The sequence below is a fragment of the Aedes aegypti genome, chromosome 3 (assembly GCF_002204515.2).
Source record: "Aedes aegypti strain LVP_AGWG chromosome 3, AaegL5.0 Primary Assembly, whole genome shotgun sequence".
NCBI classification, from domain to species: domain Eukaryota; kingdom Metazoa; phylum Arthropoda; class Insecta; order Diptera; family Culicidae; genus Aedes; species Aedes aegypti.
Genome location: NC_035109.1, coordinates 101,029,124 through 101,037,253, shown reverse-complemented (window position 1 = coordinate 101,037,253; position 8,130 = coordinate 101,029,124). Strand labels below are relative to the sequence as shown.

Genomic DNA, 8,130 nt, shown 5'->3' with positions numbered 1-8,130 from the left:
ATTTGTGTGTGATAGTTGTGACTCCGATTATGGAACTTCGTATCACCTGATATGTAACTGTCCAGTTTTTGCGCAAATGCGATTCCAATTACTTGGTAAACACTTATTAAGTGAAACTGAATTCAGAAGCCTGAATCTTCAGGACATTCTGTTATTCTTAACCCGCTGTGGTAATGAGCTATAGGCTCTCTTTACGCTCATGCGTTTTGCAGTGCCCTTTTTAGGGCGCTGTTCGAACCCATTGTGGTATGGAGCTACATGCTCTCATTTCGCTTATGCGATCTTCCCTCTTCAAGGGACCCCACTCCTATTTCCTCCCATCTTTCCCTTCCCTTTCCTCTCCCATCGGGTAGATGATGAAATAGGCTCAAATATGGCGATGGCACAAATCTCCCAACTGGTGGGGAACGTGCCTTTGGAGCCGGTCTTCTGATACCTGATACCCCCCTTTTTTGTACCCTCCCCATTTTTAAAGTATCGCAAATGATGGAATATTTGATATACAGGGGGTTGTCAAAATAACTGGGACAGGCAAAAATTGGGCCAACTTTGGAATGCTGTAACTTTGACAAAAATTGACCGATTTCAATTTTTTAAGAAGTAATGGACGGATCAACTAATCTAGTTTTGAGGTGCATCCACGGAGATGAACTATGCCCACCGGATACCGGAGATAATCCGGATTTCCGGAAGCATGTCTTATGCAGTAAAATTATGACGTGTTTTTAGCAAAGGTCTCGGCTAAAAAATCAAAATTTTACTACACATGAAGATAGAAGATCTAATTCTGAAGCGATTGGTGCGCCAAGTATTAATATTGGTCCAGAAACAACCTATATATGGCCATTTCCCCGGAATCGGTGCCGGTAGTGGATCCGAATTGGGATCAAACAATTTATTCACTCAAAATATGTCGCGCAATATTGTTTTCTCCCTAGCTTATCATAAAATACCCTATTATAAGTTGAAAATGAGTCTTGTACAGATTTGGCCACTCATGGCGCCGCCCAGTGCCCCGGGGGAACCTTGCATAGGGGACATTTCGATTTTGACACCAAAGCATATCATGCGACGGCTCATTCTTCATGTCTTGTCGTAAATAGGGCAACTGTAGACTCAAAATGGATAGTTGACTACAGTGACTACTTCCGGGACCACCGGATGTTCCAGAGGGAACCTGTAATTAGGGACAATTGAAATTGAACTCCAATACATATCGTGCGACAGTTCATTTTTCATGTCTCGTGCTAAATAGGGCTATTGTAGACCTTAAGTGGATATTTGACTACAGTGGCCACTTTTGTGACCACCGGATATCCCTGAGGGAGGCTGTGATGTCTTCAATGACAGATTCCTCCGGGAAATTCCGGTGGTCCCAAAAGTGATAGGTTCTTTAGGGAACTATAGGAGGTCCCCAAAGTGGCCATTCTAGTTAAATATCCATTTTCGGTCTTAAGTTGACCTATTCATGACTAAACATGAAGAATAAGCCGTTGCACGATGAGTATTGGAGCTCAATTCCAATTGTCCCTAATCATAGGTTCCCTAGGGGACACCCGGTAGTCCCAAAAGTGGCCAATTCAATTAAATTCCCATTTTGAGTCTACAGTTATTTTATTTACGACAAGGCATGAAGAAAGAGCCGTCGCATGATATGTTTTGGTGTAAAAACAGAAATGTCCCCAATGACAAGTTCCTCCGGGAAATTCCGGTAGTCCCAAAATTGGCCACTGTAGTCAATTATCCATTTTAGAGGTCTACAATAGCCCTATTTAGCACGAGACATGAAAAATGAACTGTCGCACGATATGTATTGGAGTTCAATTTCAATTGTCCCTAATTACAGGTTCCCTCTGGAACATCCGGTGGTCCCGGAAGTAGTCACTGTAGTCAACTATCCATTTTGAGTCTACAGTTGCCCTATTTACGACAAGACATGAAGAATGAGCCGTCGCATGATATGCTTTGGTGTCAAAATCGAAATGTCCCCTATGCAAGGTTCCCCCGGGGCACTGGGCGGCGCCATGAGTGGCCAAATCTGTACAAGACTCATTTTCAACTTATAATAGGGTATTTTATGATAAGCTAGGGAGAAAACAATATTGCGCGACATATTTTGAGTGAATAAATTGTTTGATCCCAATTCGGATCCACTACCGGCACCGATTCCGGGGAAATGGCCATATATAGGTTGTTTCTGGACCAATATTAATACTTGGCGCACCAATTGCTTCAGAATTAGATCTTCTATCTTCATGTGTAGTAAAATTTTGATATTTTAGCCGAGACCTTTGCTAAAAACACGTCATAATTTTACTGCATAAGACATGCATCCGGAAATCCGGATTATCACCGGTATCCGGTGGTCATAGTTCATCTCCGTAGATGCACCTCAAAACTAGATTAGTTGACCCGTCCATTACTTCTTAAAGAATTGAAATCGGTCAATTTTTGTCAAAGTTACAGCATTCCAAAGTTGGCCCAATTATTGCCTGTCCCAGTTATTTTGACAACCCCCTGTATATCAAATATTCCATCATTTGCGATGCTTTAAAAATGGGGAGGGTACAAAAAAGGGGGGAGGGCTCCCTGCAAATCTTATTACAACTCTTCATATTGTATTTAAAGTTGAAAACATTATATGGCACATGAATTCCCCTGCCCTGAATATAAAACACTGTGTCGGTTTATTGATTAGATTAGATTTTTAAATTAAAAATGCTAAAAGTTCAAGTATATTTTAAAAATGACCTGGGGCAGACACGAACATTCTGAAAACGCCATTATTTTTGTTAATTCTTATACTTTCAAGCCCGGGGTGTCCGGTCTATGTGCATTCATATCGACTTTTTTTGTCGAACAGTGTAATGCAATGAAGAGAAAATCCATCATAGGTACAAGTAAAGTCCAGCGAGATATTTTCGCTAACTTTGAAGTTTCTTCATCAACAAAAATCAACGAAGCTAAATCTTCAAAATCCCCTAACGACCTAGATCGGAGTTATTCTCTCTCATTTGAATGAAATTACAAATATCCCAAAAGTCTGCTGCAATTCAAAGTTAAGCCACAAAATAGATCGATCCTGCCAGGAGTCGAACCTGGAATCTTCTGATCCGTAGTCAGACGCGTTATCCATTGCGCCACAGGACCCCAATGAAAATATGGATTTTAAAATTAGTCTTTCAAATATTAAGTAGGTAATTAGGGTCAGTGTTCCCTTAGTGGACAGTCCCCTATAGTCGCACTAGTGGCTTTTTACGGCCGTTTTGCTATGAATCTTTTCAAAATATTTTTTGACATGAAAGTCAGGAGCTATTTATCTAAGTACCATTGATACACAGCTAAATTTTGTTCAAAAAATGATCGAAATAATTAGTTTTGCTTAAAATTTGAGCTCCCTTGCGCCTATAGTTAACCTATTGTTCCTATAGTAGCACTACTGAGAGAAACTATTTTTTATTATACGAAATAATTAATGAATTAAGTTCTTTTTTCACATCAAACGAATGCTTTTGATTCACACTTTGAAGGAAAATATAAAAGCTTTGTAAAAATACGGTTTTGATTAGTATTTTGCCAACGCCGTGATGCTAGTGCTACTATAGGAACAGAAATTAGAAATAGTGCTACTATAGGCACATGTATTCCTATAGTGGCACAAGTGATAATCAATGCAAACATATGAATTTTCGTAGTTTTCATATTTTTCCCACAAAACCAAGATAAAAAGCTTTCAGATGATGTAAAAATAATGACGCTAGCGTTATTTTTCGATTTTATACGAATATTTGTTCTTAGCTATGCGGCTATTGGTACATCGACCCTACAATAAGTTATCAATGCTTAAAAATTGTTTCAAATTGAGAATGTTTTCTTCTACAGTCCCTTACTTGGTCCCATATCTCGAAGCCGAGCTAGTGAACCATAGTAAAAGTAGGCTACCTTGATGGCCCCTTGGATTACAATTGCTCTGGGTTTGTGTTCTATAAATCATTTTAGAGAGATACTAAACGGTTCCTTAAATTTCGAGTTATGAAGAGTTGGCTGTAATAACATTATCGACTTTTGTACCTTTTAAAGATCTCAAAACAGTTTTTCGAACAGTTGTTTCAATTTATACAATTTAACCGAAAGCATTGCTTTTTATCTGATACTAGTACACCCGACAGACCTCGTTTTGTCACGTCAACTTAAAAGGTGTTAGTTTTATTCCCTTGTATTTCATGCTTTTCCCCAAATAGATAGATATACATAGGGTAAGTGTTCCCTTACTTGTTCCTATAGTTGCGGTAGTGCCGTTTTCACTGATTTTATTACATTAGCCACAATACCGACACTGCCATTCGACGTCTTGGCTTGTTGATACACGGAATAGTTGAAAAGAGCGTTCAATTTGCTTTAAAACTGATAAAAAATCACAAAAATTGCTAAAACTGTTCTTGCTTGTACCAATAGTTGCGGTAAAGTGTTCCTATAGTGGAGGATCCCATAAGAAAAACACGGATACCGCAACTATAGGAGCACAAATTAAAAATATACCGCAACTAAAGGAACAGTGTACCAATAGTGGAGGTATTATTTTTCACTGACGTGCCGTGGATTACTGCGATGAAATCATTTTTCTCATTAAGTCAATGGTCGTTACTTCCCGTTAAATCATTAACATGTACATTAATTGTGCTTCTTCAATTTAGGCGGTTAAATGAACTTCAATAGTGCTTATTACCTCCACTATTGGTACATCTACCCTACATGCAGACGCTGATCTTGAGCTGTAAATAAAATTTGAAAGGTTATTATGTTTTCAAAACTTTAAAAAATGGAAACTTTTCTTCACATCTCTCTTCATTTATCAGTCAGGATGGCCGAGCGGTCTAAGGCGCTACGTTCAGGTCGTAGTCTTCTCTGAAGGCGTGGGTTCGAATCTCACTTCTGACATGGATCTTTTATATTTAAAACTGTATCGATTTTGATTGAACGCACGTGCCTTCAAAAATGTGTCATTTCTCGGTAAAACATACAACAAAATATATCCGATCCTGCCAGGAGTCGAACCTGGAATCTTCTGATCCGTAGTCAGACGCGTTATCCATTGCGCCACAGGACTTCGATGTCGTCGGTAAAGAAGTTTATTAGAAATTAAATTTGAGAACAGACTACTTCAGAAGATCCAAAGTGAAGCACGCAAACAATGATTGATATTTGCAAAAACACCATTATTGCTGCTATCTTTGATTTGTCCTTAAAAATGTCTTCCTACACCTGATAAAATTTGATAGTAGTTCAGTTCTATTCTCAAACCGGTTAACAAAGACCAGCAAATAGTCAATTTTAATGACTATCAACGCGCTCATATGTTTTCAATGCTCTTGATTCGTTGAAAAAAAATTGAAAACGATGGTTTTTGTTTTCAATACGATTTTTGTTTTCAACCCTTACTCGCGATGTGTTTCGTGAATCGTTTTTTCCTCACTCTGCTCATTTGATTCTTGGTCAAATTCTGCTCTGAGTGTACTGCTAAAATTTGTCCTCATTTGAATGAACAAATAAAAAAAATCCACTGAAATTATCATAAGAAGCATCGGTGGTTCAGTGGTAGAATGCTCGCCTGCCACGCGGGCGGCCCGGGTTCGATTCCCGGCCGATGCAACAGAAATTTTTTGTCGATAAGGCAGATTCAGTCGGTACGATGTGTTGTCGAAAGTAATTTCGAATATTTTCTCCTCTTCTGATTGAAGACTTATTTGTGAAGTACAGCAAATATAACTCACTGCTCATCAGTCCTCGATAGTATAGTGGTCAGTATCCCCGCCTGTCACGCGGGAGACCGGGGTTCAATTCCCCGTCGGGGAGAAACAGTAATTTTTTTACTATTCCTCGTTGCTTCAAAATTTTGAAATATTATGGCTATTTTTAAGAAGTAATACTGAGAAATTTAAATGAAAAATGGGAAAATAACACTAACATAAAAAATATTGGTAATCTAATTAAGGCAACATCAAGTGCAACATATAAAATCCATTATTATTTTAGTGTGAAAGCTAAAGTTCTTCAATGAATTAGACAATAAAGCCTAGAAAAGTAAAATATTTCAGAATATACTCCTATTCATTTGTAAAAAGTAGTTTAATTCCATATTTTCAATAGTTTTGATTGAAAAAAATTAATAAGTGTAAATTATTCTTACAGAAAGTAATAATACTCTGGTTCTATATCACTAGCTCAAAACAAAACGTGTTTTTCCAATGGAGCTTGACAGAAATTTGTAATGTACCGACGTCTGGCTACAAACTTCTCTCCTCTCCGGGCAAAAATCATGCCAGAACCAGCTGTAGCACGTTCATTCAAGTTCTGGAATTTAATTAGAGCAACGATTCTTCAGTTTGCCTTCGTTTTACACCCAAACCGAAAGAGAAAGTTTTCCTCCCGAGCAGCTCATCGTTTCTGATGACGACGCCTAGAGCTTTTCTAGTAGGTTCGTTAAGGAAAAAGGAAATTCAATGCCGCGCCTGCCTATCTCGAGTGGGATCGGAGCTTGACTTCGTCCTCCCCCTTCCACACCAAAAACCTCTTTCAACTCCTTTCAAGTAGGAGGTGGAGCGGCAACTGTCAAAAGAAAATAGTGCTACAAAGTGCTTTGCATTTGAATGGGGAAAAATATTATCATGTCCTAGGAAAGCGGTAACAATCACTAGTTTATCAGAAACAGTCAATAAAATAATTCTCAACAAGTAATGGAAATAGCAATTACAAAACGAAGATAAGCATAACAGAATTGAATATTTTTCAAGAAAAACTGGAAAAAAGCATTTTGTTTTTGATTTTCTATTTGCATTCTTCAAATTTTTAAGTGCTCAGTTTCAATTTATCATTAGACATTTTTTTTTGGCATATTCCAAGTTTTTCGGTGTTAATTTTTGCAACGAATTTTATTGTTTACAGCTGGCTTACTTACAATTTTCTTACTATATATATATTTTTAGCGCTTCTTTGATTTTTTTAAATGCTCAATACATTATTTGATGAAAGTGTGCCAGTTATTGCCATAGTGGTTCTCTATTTGGCCATATGTAATATTTTGATAATTTTAACATCTTAAATCTTTTTGAATGTTTTAACATCAAGATATAACTACTACAACAAACAAAAATTTTCAAAATTTAAAGACATTAAAGTAATCACGTATGGCGAAATAGGAACCCCACTATGGGTACATAACAAAATTATATCACATTATGTTATTATGATATAAAGATTTTATCGAACATAGGTTGTTACAATTTTGATGCAGGATGTTGTTAAAATAACTAAAATTATAACAAAAAAGTATATCATATGTATCATTAATATAACAAAATGTGTTTTAAATCTATCAAAAACATATCAAACCTAGTTATAATTTTTGATACAAATATATCAATATTATAATACTGTGTTATATACGTTTTTGATCAATTATATAAAAATGCTAATAAGACATGATATTCCGCGCAATAGCAAGAAAAACATGTATTTTTGCAATAAAACAAACAATTTAAAATTAGGATTGTGTAAAAACAAGTCAATCTTAAATCACTTGCAATTAGTCCGAAACAAATATAACATATTATGTTTTATTTTTGTTTTAATATTTTCTGTGGATAACAATGTCTCACAAAATTATATCATACTATGATGTGTATATCATATTCTGATAAAATTATTATATTTTTGTTATATGCCTCTAGTCGGGGAACCACTATGTCCATAACTGATTCACGAGCTCTATGCATAATTGTTTCATTGGCTACTTATTGTTTAAACACAGGGTGTTCACCTTCTTTAAATGCCTGTCAATTCGGCTGCCATTTTGAAAAGGAAGGCGAACATTCTTCCGCTCCCGATTCAACCCTCACTTTCTCAAGTGCGAAAATTGTACGATAAATTATGGAAAATTAAATTTCACGGATGCAAATGAGCGCAAGACGAAGGATGGGATGGGTGGCCAGGGGATACACAATCAGTGAAACTCCGTGCTTCAGCCACTTCGGGTTCCGGAGCAAGGTCTTCAAGTTTTGTGCCGCCCGGGCCGCCGGAAGGACTTTAAACTTCTTTTGTCTGGCTTACAGCCGGTTCCGCAAAGTTTGTCGG

General features: G+C 37.1%; 5 non-coding genes across 5 annotated transcripts; 3 read left to right on the top strand and 2 right to left on the bottom strand.

The window, feature by feature from the left end:
- Nucleotides 1–3,077: 3,077 nt before the first annotated feature.
- Trnar-acg lies at nucleotides 3,078–3,150 on the bottom strand. Its single transcript has one exon. It is a non-coding gene; the product is annotated as a tRNA-Arg (tRNA).
- Nucleotides 3,151–4,855: 1,705 nt separating this feature from the next.
- Nucleotides 4,856–4,938, top strand: Trnal-cag. The gene has a single exon. It is a non-coding gene; the product is annotated as a tRNA-Leu (tRNA).
- A 96-nt stretch (nucleotides 4,939–5,034) lies between these two features.
- On the bottom strand, nucleotides 5,035–5,107 carry Trnar-acg. Its single transcript has one exon. It is a non-coding gene; the product is annotated as a tRNA-Arg (tRNA).
- Nucleotides 5,108–5,578: 471 nt separating this feature from the next.
- Nucleotides 5,579–5,649, top strand: Trnag-gcc. Its single transcript has one exon. It is a non-coding gene; the product is annotated as a tRNA-Gly (tRNA).
- A 132-nt stretch (nucleotides 5,650–5,781) lies between these two features.
- On the top strand, nucleotides 5,782–5,853 carry Trnad-guc. Its single transcript has one exon. It is a non-coding gene; the product is annotated as a tRNA-Asp (tRNA).
- Nucleotides 5,854–8,130: the final 2,277 nt, after the last annotated feature.